Raw genomic sequence first — 14,682 nt, 5'->3', positions numbered from 1 at the left:
TGGTTTGCAAGTCTGGAGTAGTGATCTCTTTTCATTGTAATCTGATATACATAGTGGATATATTTTGTGGGTAGGTGCTCACCGTGCTTTTTCCCTGTTTTGGTTTTCCACATAGAAAACATTGTTGTTCATGTGTTGGATATGTGTTGTTAATTGTTTGTGTATTGCATTAAATTTCTAATTAGACTGATTCACCCCCCCTCTCAGTCCTGTCTTGGGTTCAACAATTGGTATCAGAGCAAGGTTCCTCTTGAGTAAGCTTAACCACTTAAGGTAGATTCAGTATGGTGCATAACATGCATTACAAAGTTTTGATCTTTGATGGTACGAACTTGTCGTACTAGAAGGAGAGAATCCAGAGTTGCATTTGGAGACATTGTAAAATGGAATATGAGAAATCATTTAAACTAGATATACACCCCCACCAAGTGGTCCTCAGACTTCAAATGAGATAAAGCTAAAGGAGACTAATGCGAAGGCTAGAGCTATAATTTTCACTTGTATAAGTGATTTAGTGTTTGGGAGAATAAAAGGATTGAAATAAGCTAAAGTTGTATGGAACAAGTTGTGTTTGGCACATGAAGGAGATTTGTCAAAAAAGCAGAATAGGCTGATGAATCTAAAGAAAAAGTATGAGTATCTGAGAATTCTTGAAGATGATTTGTTGAGAACTATATTCATAGAGTGATTGATATTTTTGATGGTATTAGAGTTGTCAGTGGACATTTGGATGAATGTGATGTTGTTCAGAAAATCTGGCTGACCTTTCCTAAATCCTACAAGCCAACAAGCCAACAAGGCGTGCCATATAGAAAAACAATAATTTGAGTAAGTATACTATTGATCAACTTACTGGTACCTTAGCAGCTTTAGAAATTTTAGAAATGGAGGAAGAGAAAAGAGAAAAGAGAAAAGAAAGAAGCAACATTTAATGTGTCAAGACATAATGATTCAAAATGCAATGGAGATCTAGATGAAGCTAAAGCAAACTTTGTGAGAAGATTGTAGCGAAGCATTGGAAAGTATAAAGGTAAGTTACCTTTGAAATATTTCTCTTATGGTAGAATTGGACATTATGCTTCTAATTGCACTTACAAAGAAGACTATAAGAGATTAGATGATGATGAGAAGAAAAATAATTTTAGAAGACACAAATTTGATAGAAGAGAGAAAAAGGGCTTATGTTCCATTGAGCAACATACATCTGAAGATGAAGTTGATGATGACTCGAATGAAGAATCCTTGTTTCTAGTAATTGAAGAAAAGGAGAATGTCTTGGAAAAAATGGAAGAAGAGGAGATGGTCAAGACTGCATTACATGCTAAGATAGAATCGATTACATAGATTATTGATTCTGGATGTTCAAATCATATGACCGGTGATAAGGATAGGTTTATTAATCTCAAGAAATATGATGGTGGATTAGTGAAATTTGTTGGAGAAGATGGAGCAACTATTAGAGATATTGGAAGTGTTTCTATTGATGGTAAGCATAAAAATGACGATGTTTATTATGTTGAAGGATTAAGACATAGTTTATTAAGTGTTAGTTAGATGTGTAAAAAAGTTAATGAAGTTTTGTTTAGTAGCATTGAATCTGTGATTAAAAAAGAAAATACTAGTTAAAGGGTCGCAAGAGTTAGAATAGGTGGAAATGAATACTATATCAAGGATAAGAGAGAAGGTAAATGTTTTCTAGTATAGAAGGTTGAGATTGTTCCAACAATTATAAAGAAGACAAGTGATCTAGTAGAAAACAAGGAGAAGGAAGCAAATAAAGAAGAAGAAGAATCAACAAAAGTTACTTCTAAATATTTTTAGAAGCATCTTTAAGAAAAATAGATAATTGGAGACAAGACAAAAGGTGTTCAAACAAAGAGGAAGATTGCAGAAGCTCAAGAACAAGCCAATTATTGTTTTCTATCAATGATTGAGCTGAAGACTTATGAAGAAGCTAGTAAAGATGAGAGTTAGGTAAAAGCTATGGAAGAAGAACTAAATTGGATTTAGAGGAACAAGACTTGGGAACTGGTACCTAGATTGGTGGACAAGAATGTGATAGGAACTAAATGGGTGTTCAGGAACAAGCTGAATGAGCAAGGACAAGTTACAAGGAATAAAGAAATACTAGTATGCAAAGGATACTCTCAAGTGGAAGGCATAGATTTTGAAGAAAATTTTTCTCTGATAGAAAGGATGGAAGTTATACATATGTTTCTTGTATTTTTTACTTACTAGAACTTTAAAGTTTATCAGATGGATGTCAAATCGACATTTTTTATTGGAGATCAAGAAAAATAAGTTTACATTGAGCAATCAGATAGAATCAAATTGACAGAAGATCTGGATATGGTGTATAGACTGAAGAAAGCATTTTATGGACTAAAACAAGCACCTTAAGCACAAAATTTTAGGAAAGGCACTCCAATCAACAATATTTATGTTAAAATTGATAGACATAAGTTGTTAATTGTTACAGTTTATGTTGATGACATTATATTTGGAGGAAATGGTATGTTATGTAAAGAGTTTGCTAAAGTGATGCAAAAAGAATTTGAAATGTCAATGATTGGTGAGTTGTCTTTCTTTTTTGGGTTACAAGTTATTCAATATTAAGATGGAATTTTTATCTCTCAAAGCATGTATGTGAAAGAGATGTTGAAGAAATTTCATTTTGATGATTGTAAACTGGTTACAACTCTTTTAACCATTAGATGTAAGTTGAGAAAATATGATGAGTCTTTGGAGGTTGAACAGAAGAAGTACAGATCAATGGTTGGTGGATTGTTGTATTTAATAGTGTCTGGACTAGATATCATGCAGGTTGTTTGTTTGGTGGCTAGATTTTAGGAAAATCTGAAGGTGACACATGAGCAAGATGAGAAAATAATTTTTAGATATTTGAAAGGTACTATGGATTTGCGACTTTGGTACAAAAGGGTAGATATTTCATGATTAAAACTTATATTAATGTAGATTGGGGTGCAAGTGTTGATGACCAAAAAAGTAATAGTGGTGGTGCTTTATTTTTAGGAGAGAGATTGGTCTCCTAGTTCAATAAGAAACAAGATTTAGTTTCCCTATCTATTGTTGAAGAAGAGTATATTGTAGTGGCATATTTTTGTACTCAGGTGATGTGTATAAGACAAACTCTTAAGGATATCAAGGTAACTCCTATTATGTGTGACAATACAAACTATGCAATAAGCATTTCGAAGAATCTAGCTATGCATTCAAGAACAAAGCATATTTCAATCAGATATCACTACTTAAGGGAGAAATTTGTTGAGAAGGAAGTTCAATTGGAGTACATTTCTACAAAAGAGCAGGTTACAGATATTTTTACTAAGGCATCAACAAAGGATACATTTGAGTTTCTTCAAGAGAAGCTTGGGGTTATTCCCCCTCCTTCTTCTAGCTAGGTGCATTATGGGGATGCATCTTTCTAAGGGGAGCTTCCATGCCTATTTCTTTTCCTAGATTGATGTTGTGGTTTCTCTCAGGGGGAGCAATGATGTGTGCAGTGTTGTTGTGACCTTTTTCCTTGATGGCAAAGTGGGAGAGATAGAGATAAAGAAGTTTTTGTTTTTAGGGGAGAGATAGAGTTAGAGTAGTTTGGGAGAGAAAGAGTAGTAATCATAGTATTTTTGACAGAACAACGTTCATTTGTAGTTCAGTCAAGTTTTGGTTGCATGTGAGTTTAGTCAAGTGTTGTCAAGTGTTTCCATCAACGACAAAGGGGGAGATTGTTGGAAGAATGTGTTGTTGTGGTTGTCATTGATGTCAAACTTGTTGTTTCAGATAGTTTTTGGTTTAGAATGTCTGCTGGTGTAAAGATATCTTGTTGTGTTGATGTTGTAGTTGTTCTATTGGTTGTTTTGGAAGTGTTCGGGTCTGGAAAGTGTTGTTGACAATTTTTGATGTTTCTATCTTCTTTGGTTATGATTTTGGTATCATGGATATGTTGGTTTTGTAAACCGAAAATATCTTTGTGTTCTCTGAAAGTTGTGGTATATTTCATAGAAGGTTATGATACTCTATGGTAGACCTATCTTTAGGACTAGATATGATTTGTGGAAGGTAATTTAATGTGTTATGGGTATCACTGTAGTGTATGGAGATCTGGATTAGAGTTATTTGCATTGAAAAATATAAGTTTTGATTGTTAATTGGTTATTGTAGTGTCCTAAAATTGCACCCCTTGCAATTTTCGACCGCATTTGGGTCTTCACCTTAGTTTTTGTGCCCCTTGACCTAATTGAAGACTTTCTTATGCTCTTGCACATCACAAATGCTAAAATTTTCAAACTTGCACTCAGCCTGCACCTTGATCCTGCCCCAAAATAGGGTAGGACTAGGGCATAGCACCCTGGTTCTCACCAAGACCATGGCATGGCACCATGGTCCTCCCTAAATGGGACCTAATTTGAACCCTCTCTCCCATCTCAAATTTGAGCGAGATTTCTCTCTCCGTGTCAGCCTATGTCAGAAAATTAGTCAACTAATCCGACAAGTAGGTATATAAAGAGGAATTTCCCTCTCATTTGAACATAGACACACAATCTATCAATTACATGAGTAAGTATTGAGCACATAAGCAATCAAGCATTCAAGAGAAATTGAGCATTTTTCAGTCTTCCTTCAAGCCTTGGAGAAACAATAAAGTCAAGGATCAAGCATTGAAGTGGAGATCAACATCCTATTTTATGAAAACCTAATCCCATGTGGAGGCAAGAAAAACTTCACAAGGAGGTATAATCATTTGAATTTCATTCATAATTAAACATCTCTCTCAAAAGGAGAACATTTCCTTTCAATCATTTCATTTACATTTATCTCAATTTCATGGTCAATTCCAAAACCAGGGTTTGACCGAAGGCAAGCTCCTATTCCCCTTTCTTTCTCTGTGTAGGTAACAAGTGCACAACTATTCTTTTGGAATTTAGATTTATTTGCAGAGACGGAACAACCCTTTTCGATGTGCAGAAAATTCAGAGAACTAAGAGGAAGTGCCACGGTCCCTGCTATTTCAAGTAGTTTTTGTAGGGTAGATCTGAATTAGCTCATATTTCTTAGATCCAGGTGCACAACTGAATCCTGCATGTGTAGCTCATTATTTTCTCATTTTTGCTTCAATTTCAACACTTTACCTTAATTCAACATTTCAACTCACAAAAGAGAGTAAAACATATCATAATCGATTAATCCATTTAGTATTCAACCCTTATTTGATTTGTGATTGAATCTAGTGGATTCCTCCCCTCTTTTGAAAGTAAAGGCCATCTCCCCATCAAAGTAAAAATTGATTTGGTGATTCATCCTTCTATGTTGCAAATTGTCAAATCAAAATTTTCCCCTTTACATTCTAGTGAACCCAACGTCTTACACCTTTAATTCTGATTTTTGTTTTCAAATCTGAGTGTGTATGCAATTTAAAATTTAAATTTTCATTTACAAGTTTGATTTCCTTGCAAATTTTAAAAATTTAGAGGTTAATTTCACTAAAAACCCTAATTTTTAATTTTCAAAATTGAGCTTGAGAATTGCATAATTTGAGTTAATTGTTTTATATTTGAATGCTCTTCAATTTTACAATTCAAATTTTCTACATGTTCAAATTTCAATCAAAATTTTAAAATTAAGTGGTTGATTTCAAAAACACTAATTTTTAATTGAAAAATTGAGCTTGTGGGTTGTTTAAATTTTGAATTTCCCTCTTCACATTTGGTTGTTAATTTCAATACAAATTCAAAAGTACAATCTTGGAACAAGTTTCAATTTCAAATTTAAATTTTAAATTTAAGTGGTTAATGCAACAAACCCTAATTTTTAAATTTAAATTAATCTTGTGCATTTTCTAATTTTTCAATTTTCCTTTAGGAATTTAATTAAATTTGAAGCCTTCTTTTATCCCCTTCTACATCATAAAAGTGGGCCCTTAACCCTAAGTGTGCCCCTTTTTATTTTTATTTTTATTTTTCATCAAATACCTTAATTATGTCCTATTTTGACCTTCAAGGCCTGATTTCGGTTATCTAGACATCTTGGATTTCCATATCTTTTTGGAATTTGCTTTAGAATCACAATATCTCACTTCCCAAAAATTTGGCAAAATGTTGGTCGGACCAAGCCTCTTGGTCTTGACTTTTTCTCCTCAAATTTCGGGAGCTTGTTTTGGCAGTATTTTACTGTTTAAATCCAGATATTTGTGAAATTATATTGATTCTAGGTTGGTCTAAGGTCGGAAACAAAGTTGGGGTTTCAACATCATAATTTCCAATTTAAATTTTAAAATTAAGAGGTTATTTTCAACCCTAATTTTAAATTTGAATTTCTATCTTCTAGTGGGTAATTTTAAATTTAAATTAAGAGGTTATTTTAGCAAAGCCCTAATTTTTAATTTGAATTTTCTAAGAGGTTGCATTATTTTTGCTAAGTCTAAGAGGTTGCATTATTGCTCTTTGAGATTCCAATCAGTTTCTTCATTTAACTAAGTAATCATTTTTCCTAGAATTTTGCATTATTCAATTATTTTGCATCTTAGATTCCAAAATTCAAATTCCAAATTTTCAATTTCCCTCCCTTAGTGAATGAGTTTTACTACTATTAGTCCAACTTATAGTATCCTCATGAGAAGAAGTTGTATAATTAAGGCTTTCCATGGTTTAATTACCGAGAAGATGGAGCCTAATTTGGATAACTTTTTCCATGAGGATATTGGTGGTTCTTCCAATCCTCCAAATGTCCATGTCTATCTCGATTATTTAGATAACTCACATGATGTGGAGAAATCACTAACTAGGGTTTTCGTTGACCAATTGGAGAAGATTGACAATCAATTTGAAAATCTTCAGTAATGGATGAGTCAACAATACCCGAAAAGTGAAGCTCTCCCATTGATTGAAGGATTAAAAAGAATGGTTCAAAGTGATAAACTTAGTGTTGATATCTTGCATGGTATTTATTAGATTGTTGATTCTAATATTATTCCCATGAAGAGTGGTGTCAAAGCCCTAGGTTATACACAACCTCCTAGTCAAGTTAATCATTCCATTCTTTTGACTACTCCTATGGCTAGTGTTCCCACATTTACATCAAACATCATAGCTACCTCTACACAAAATATCATACCTATGAATGTTAGTTGAGGGGACAACTCCTCTTTCTTTCATTCCTCCTGTTAGCAACAACCAAGAAGGAAGACTAAGAATGGGGGGGTTTGTGAATTAGTCTTCACCAAAATCTAAAACTTAATCACAAAACATAGATTTGATAAACTGCAGTAACAACAAAGATAAGAAAATTGAGAGCACAACACACAACACCAATATTTTGACGTGGAAAACCCGGTTAAAGGAAAAACCATGGTGGGAACCTACCCACAGTAAGATGATACTCTATAGTAGTATGTGAAAATATTACAATGGGGAATGCACATGCATTCAGGCACACTGCCTATAGCTCATTGCTCAAATATAATGGTTTGGAAGGCTACATCCCTCAGGGTGATGAATAATGATGAACAATAAATGCTCAAAAGATACAGAGAGGGAGGGGGGGTGAATCAGTATAGACAAAAACTTATTTCTCAACTTAAGCTACAAAAACTGCACTAACTAGCAAATAGTATCATCGATCTAAATTAGGGCACTACTGGTAAAACACAGTGAGACTATGAAAGACATATACTGGTAACACTTAGATCTTCACAAAACCAAATATCTTATTTCCACTTCACCCATATGCTTAAATAGATAATAAATCATCAAAAATATAATGACCACTGGATCAACATGCTTTACCACTTAACATAAAATACTAATACATCAATGAAAAAGCATCACACATAACACATTCATTTTTCATGTGGAAACCCGGCTGGGAAAAACCACGGTGGGGATGAATACCCACAAGTTGTTATTGAACTCTTCTGAAGTCTGCTTTGTTAGGAGCCTAGTCCGGTTAAGGACTTTACAACCGGTTCTGCTAGGAATCGATCCTACTAGGGATCACCCGGTTAAGGGATGGCTAAATACCTAGTTAAAGGTTAGAACCTTGTTAAAGGTTACCTCGCAAGAGGATTTGAAGAACTCAATGATTTTGAGTCACCCTATTAAAGGATTTACAGAAAGCATGTTAAAGCTCCCGATAAAGGGATTTTCAACTGCTGAAATGGTTAGAAGTCAATAGGTAATACACTGATCTGATAACAACACTTAATGCCAAGGCAGATCCACTTTAGTTCCTTCACATCTGCAATCACACTCTGTAGATCTCAACTCACTGCACCAGGTTGGCAAGAATCAAGTATCTCTATACTTGGATACACACATAACATTTGCCAACAACTACACAATGCAAATCATCATCAACCTTATAGACAACAATTAGGTCGGTAGCCAAAACCTAAAACCCTAAGCATCTAGGTTATCAATACAGTCAGTCCAATCCTGACAGTTTAATCACATTGCATAGAGTAAACCAATCTTGAACAAACCTCAAGACGTTCTCCATTGTTCATTCTTTTCCGCTTCTGGAAGCTGATAACCCATCACGCGTTCTTTACCGTTTATAGAGACTTCGCACATTCTTGAGGTAGATAGGATCAATCTTCTTCATGCAAGATCCTCAAGGAAATTCTTCACACGCACAAGGCTGACATGGAAACATGATCTGATCTTCATTTTGATGCTAACTCATCACAAAATGTCATCGGTCAAGTCACACAGACTTGGAATGCATCAACCGAAAACCCTGAAGTTGAGACTACCAACCGATAGTCATATTAAATGAAACCCTGATACAAAATTTGCATATACTGGTTCACATTCCAACATATCGGTTCACCTTTTTGCATATACCGGTTCACATCATCATATCGGTTCACTTCATACCATCATAACAGTTCTCTTGCCAGTTGCTTTCTTCAATATACCAGTTCATACTTCAGCATATTGACATCAATGACAACATACAATATCATCATGTCATCAAACTCTGCACATATGCCAACAATCTCCCCCTTTGGCTTTGATGGAAATATACAAAGATATCTCTCCACTTCACATCTTCTCCCTATATTATGTCTTCAAAACTATAGATATCTTCTCTGCTTCACATCTTCTCCCCCTTTGACAACAATGCCAAAGTGGAGGCATAGACATCCATGTTGCACTATGCTTCTTCCCCTGAGGAGTAGCATCCTTCAACACACTGATCTTGAAAATTTTTTGATGATGCAATACCTGATTGATGTGGAGAACTTACCTTTAGTTCACCTCTTGAAGGGGCAACACCCCTAATTCACCTCTTAAATAGATAAATGTAGCCTTCGGTAGAGGCTTGGTGAATATGTCTGCTAACTGCTCCTTACTGGAAACATGTTCCAATACAACCTCTTTGTTCTGAACTTTCTCCATCAAGAAATGATACTTGAGCTCGAAGTGCTTGGTTCTAGCATGCAATACCGGATTTTTGGAAACATTAATTGCACTTGTGTTGTCACAAAATATACGTATCGGTTCAGATACAGGGACTTTGAAACCACTTAATACATGCTTCATCCAAATTGTCTGAGTGTAGTTCATAAATGCTGCTACATATTCTGCTTCTACTGTAGACTGGGAGATACAACTCTGCTTCTTACTCATCCATGAGACTAGTCTACCACCAAGAAAGAATGCACCATCGGTTGTGTTCTTTCAGTCATCCACATTACTAGCCCAATTGGCATTGGTAAACACTTTGAGATTGAAATCTTTACTGTATGGACAATAATAATGACATATGCATGCCCCCTCGAGGAATCGGCCGGAAACATGTAGAAAAGAGGCCAATTGATCTATAAAAATGATAGGATTGAACAGACTGACAATCGGAGATCAGATGCACGAAGGACAAGCAATAGAAGACGCAAAAGACCGTGACCAACATAAGATGGAGAGAGAGCACGTCCATCTATGCACTGACAAAGATCTATATAAATGAGACAAAGAGAGTGAAAATTGCTCATTTTCACTAGCCCAAGAAGAGGATTTGTTGCTCTAGAAAAGGACACTTGCAGAGAGATGGTGAACATTCTAATGGCAGATCACCTCGGAGAACGTGTACGCATGTATAGACGACCGGACGACACAGGAGCAGCGGTATGTATCTCAAAAACCCATGTTTTCAATTTTATGAATTTGACTTGCTTGTGGGACATTGCAGGGATGAGGAAGACAAAGGAAGCACCTAGTGACAGAGGCACGTGCTCCTTATGATAGAGAGTGGACATTATGTAGTTTGATATTTTATAGTCAGCCTGCGGGCCATACTTAGGACAAACAATCCAATTTTGTACTCCGATATTATGTGGATATATGATATGATATGCATCGATATGATGGGATGCAATATGTTATGACTGATGTTATTTTCCATGTATGGATGACTTATGCATTGTTTATTGTGGAATATGTATGGATGCATTTTGATTTGTCGATGCATATAATAGGAAATGGATAAAATACTTGATATGATGTTTGATGTAATGCAAATGTACTAACCAAATGGATGCAAGATGCAACATATGTTTTTGGGGAAATCGGAGCACTAGACCGGACTGACTATCTGAATGGATGGAAGAAATGTTAGTAAGAATAAAATGAAACAGAGGACAGGTAGAGACGAAGAAAAACTTGCTTTCAGTAATGCACTTTGTAGGTGAGAACCTTTATTTTAATGTAGCAAAATGGATGCGTAGCATCATGGCATTGAAGGCCAGAGCTGAAATGCAACCCTTTTTGCAAAAGACAGACACATCACAGACAAACAACAATCACAACAAAAAAGAAAGGGACCATGAACCATCCCAGTCACTCTAAATCACTCAGTGACATCATCGAGCAACATAGGACCATGATCGAAGCCAAAGATAAATCAGTAAAAAGATAAGATGCACAAATTCCAACAAGTCAAACAAACATCTTGATCTTCATTGTCAAAAGTTGAAAGTGCTGATAGGATGATCATGCTGTCTGGTTTCAGGACATGCGGTACCCCATCTAAGACAAGACATAGTCTGGTTTCGAGTATACCACACCCTGTATAAGACCCATGATAGTGTGCAAAGGACGAATGATTTTGAGGTTGATTGATATGACAATTCTGATCAGTTTGAATGTCTGGTTTGATGAAAAAAAAGTTCATTTGTTTATGCATGATTTCATTAAAGCACAGCGTTGGATTGTGAGTCGTTGGATGTATACTCGGGGAGCTGTCTATGCACAGAGGGGTTATTTATGTTTTGTTTTGCTTTTTTTGAGACTTTACAATTTTTTTGTGTTCATTTTTTTCAGGACTTTATTTGACTTTTTAATGATTTTCTCAGGACATTTTTCAATTTTTTTGAATTATTTCAGGACATTTTTCAATTTTTTGAATTATTTTAGGACATTTTTCAATTTTTTTTTGAATCATTTCAGGACATTTTTCAATTTTTTTGAATTATTTTAGGACATTTTTCAATTTTTTTTTGAATTATTTCAAGACATTTTTCAATTTTTTGAATTATTTCAGGACATTTTTCAATTTTTATGATTTTGCCCCTAGTGTCTAGCAAGGCAAGGAATATGACAGGTGAATAAATAGGCTTGTTGAAATGATGGTGGATAGAGGGAAGACAAAGGCCTTTTATTATGGAGACAATACAGATGCAATTTTCAAGGGCTATTGCATGATGTGACAATGTAAAGCAGTGACATGGCACGAGGGACATGTCAAGAGGTTTTTGAAACCATGTTTAAATTTTGTGTCCTTATGTCAGATCAAGATCAAGGGACAGAAAGAGTGTATGGATAGTGATAAGATATGGATAGGATAAGCAAGACCAAGAATGGATAAGGGACATGGACTGAAGGTCGAGATTGGCTAAGGGATAGTGGCAGAAAGTTGCAATAACCTAGGGAATATGGATGAAAGGTTGTAATAAGCAAATGGATAAAGACCAAAAGCTATGATGGACTAAAAGCTACAAACAAGATGCGTGATGCTCATGAAGATCCTCAGCCTTGTCAAGATCAAATGTGGAAAAGGGAAACTGGACATGAGGGACAATAGGATATGACGGGTAATGATAGGGGTATGATAGGATAATGAAGGGCAGTAGGATATGAAGGAGGAAACCTGCCCCCAAGTGTGGTGTGCAAGAAGTTCATAGATTACACATGACGCCTGTTTGCCAGGTTTTCATCACGGTACTTTCCCAAGGCGCTTGTTTGCCAGGTTTTCATCAATGGACAAATTATTTTTCTTTATTTTTGTCTTTTGTCTTGTTCTTTTTTTTTTTTTTGTATTTTGACTTTTTCAATAGAAGATGGACACATGATAGGGGATGGAAGAAGGACTCAAGCATCTTTTTGTTTGGATATTAGCCTTGAAAAAAAAAATGGACCATGGCCTTTAAAAGTATGCTCAAAGATGTTGGTAGGATAAGGACATGGAAAATAAGATGAAACTAAGGCAAGGATTTATGCAAAGGATTGGACCAGAGGGATGGAAGGATGGAAAATATGCATTGGATAATAGGTAGGGTATTGGAAGAACTGTTCTTGAGTGGATAGAAATGAAGGCAAGATCGACATTGGCACACACCTTGAGGGGTGATGGACTGATGGAGGAAAAATGTATTTTGGATATTGAGATTTTGACAAAGGAAAGGCTATAGATTTTGGGAAATAAGGGCCCAAAACGGATGGAGGAATAGACTTGGATGGTTTGGATGGAGGAATAGCAATTTTGGATGCCAAGTTGGATGTTTCTTTAGGCTTTTGTGCTTCAGGGAGCCGCTTAGGGATCCACATGGTTTTTGATTTTTCATGCTTTTGTGGTTCCTTGGAGTGCATTGCTTGCACAAGGGATTTAGGAACCCATATATATTTTGAATTTCCTTTATTTTTCTCAGTGGGCCTTTGTGGCCTTTTGGGTATTTCTTTTTCTTTATAGATCATATTGTTCTTTGTTTTGACATGTCGATTATATTGGACATGTTGATCTTGGAATACATGTGGATTTCTAGACTTATGACTTTTATACTTGGCATCCAAATTGCTTGGAGGGGGAAAGGAATGCATGGATGGATAGGAATGAAGTGGACTTCTTTTGGATGGATGAAATTTACTCAAGGATGTGTGCCTTTGTTGACCTTGCATAGAGGACGAAGGAATATAAGGACCTAAGATGGATGGAAAGTATGATGGGGAAGGTATATGTTTTGATTTTGATGGAGGGATACCAACATCTTGAGAGTGAGTTGTGTAGACATGACCCTTAAGATCTTCTTTGATATGGAGGGATTCTTGCTTATGAAGATCTACTCCTTTTCCTTTATGAATATCTTGACTTGTAGGATACTCTTTTCTTTGGGAAGAAGACGCGAGTCCATTATGAGGTGGATATGATATGAGAGAAATAATGAGATCTTGAAGTGGATTGGATTGCACCAAAGTGGAAGAACCCATTGTGCATGTCGATGGTTCATGAACATCTTGCACTGACACATTAGAATCATGAGGAGGATTAGGATCATGAGGGTGATTAGGATCATGTAGTGGACATGGTTCAATGATAGGCTCTTCAAGAGATGGAATGGGAAAAATAATGGGATCATCAAAAGAAATGCGATCTTGGAGTGGATATGCTGGATTAGGACGTGAAGATGGAGGAACAAGTGGATCTTGTGGAGGATTTAAAGGAATAATTTGATCTTGACAAGGAGGAAGATCATTGGAATCCTCTTCAAAGGTGCTTTGCTCTTGACTTTCAATGGGATCATCAGAAAGGATGGAAGGGATATCTTGATCTTTCTTAGAAAGTGGAATGTCAATGGGATTTGAAAGGACATTGTGTTCTTGGAATGGAAGGGGATCATTTGGGATTGGATGGACTAGGATATCTTGATCTTACTTAGGGAATGGAGTGTCAATAGGACTTTGGATATGATGGACAAGAATAGGGGAATCATTGTGAGTGTCTAGGGAAATGGGATCCTAGTCAACAATTGGATGGGATGATAAGGTTTCAGGATCTTGATCTTGATCTTCTTTACGACTCATTTCTTCGTGCTCTAATTTATCCTCTTGACATGGGGTTGGACTTTGGATATGCATGGGGGATTCTGACAAGGAGTCAATGTTTTGGCATGAAGGAAATGCACTTTGAACATTTGTGATGGATTTTGGCAAGGAATCAATGCTTAAACATGAAGGAAATGCACTTTGAACATTTGTGATGGATTCTGGCAAGGAATCAATGCTTGAACATGAGGAAGAGGGACTTCGAATGGGGTACTCTAAAATAGGTAATGGCAATAAAGTGCATGGTGGCATTGGGTCTTGTATTTTTGAAACATGACAAGGATGTGCATCATGAATTGGATTATCTTGGCAATCAATTATGAATAGCCCTTGGGTAATTTCATCCTTGGGTGTATTGTTTGATGAGGACAATATGGAAGGTTTTTGTGAAACTTCTAGAGGTGTAGGGATAGATGCCACTAGAGAGTCAATTTGTTTGTTGGGGGATGAGGCATTGCTAGACATAAGTGTATTATCTTGATCTTCCTCAAAGAACAACTTGGTAATTTCCTTAAGATCATTGCAATAAAGCCACCTTTCTTTCGAGGTTTTGACATAGTTGTATCTA

This window comes from Cryptomeria japonica, chromosome 3 (genome assembly GCF_030272615.1).
Source record: "Cryptomeria japonica chromosome 3, Sugi_1.0, whole genome shotgun sequence".
In the NCBI taxonomy this organism is placed as follows: Eukaryota; Viridiplantae; Streptophyta; class Pinopsida; order Cupressales; family Cupressaceae; genus Cryptomeria; species Cryptomeria japonica.
This window is presented reverse-complemented; position numbering follows the sequence as displayed.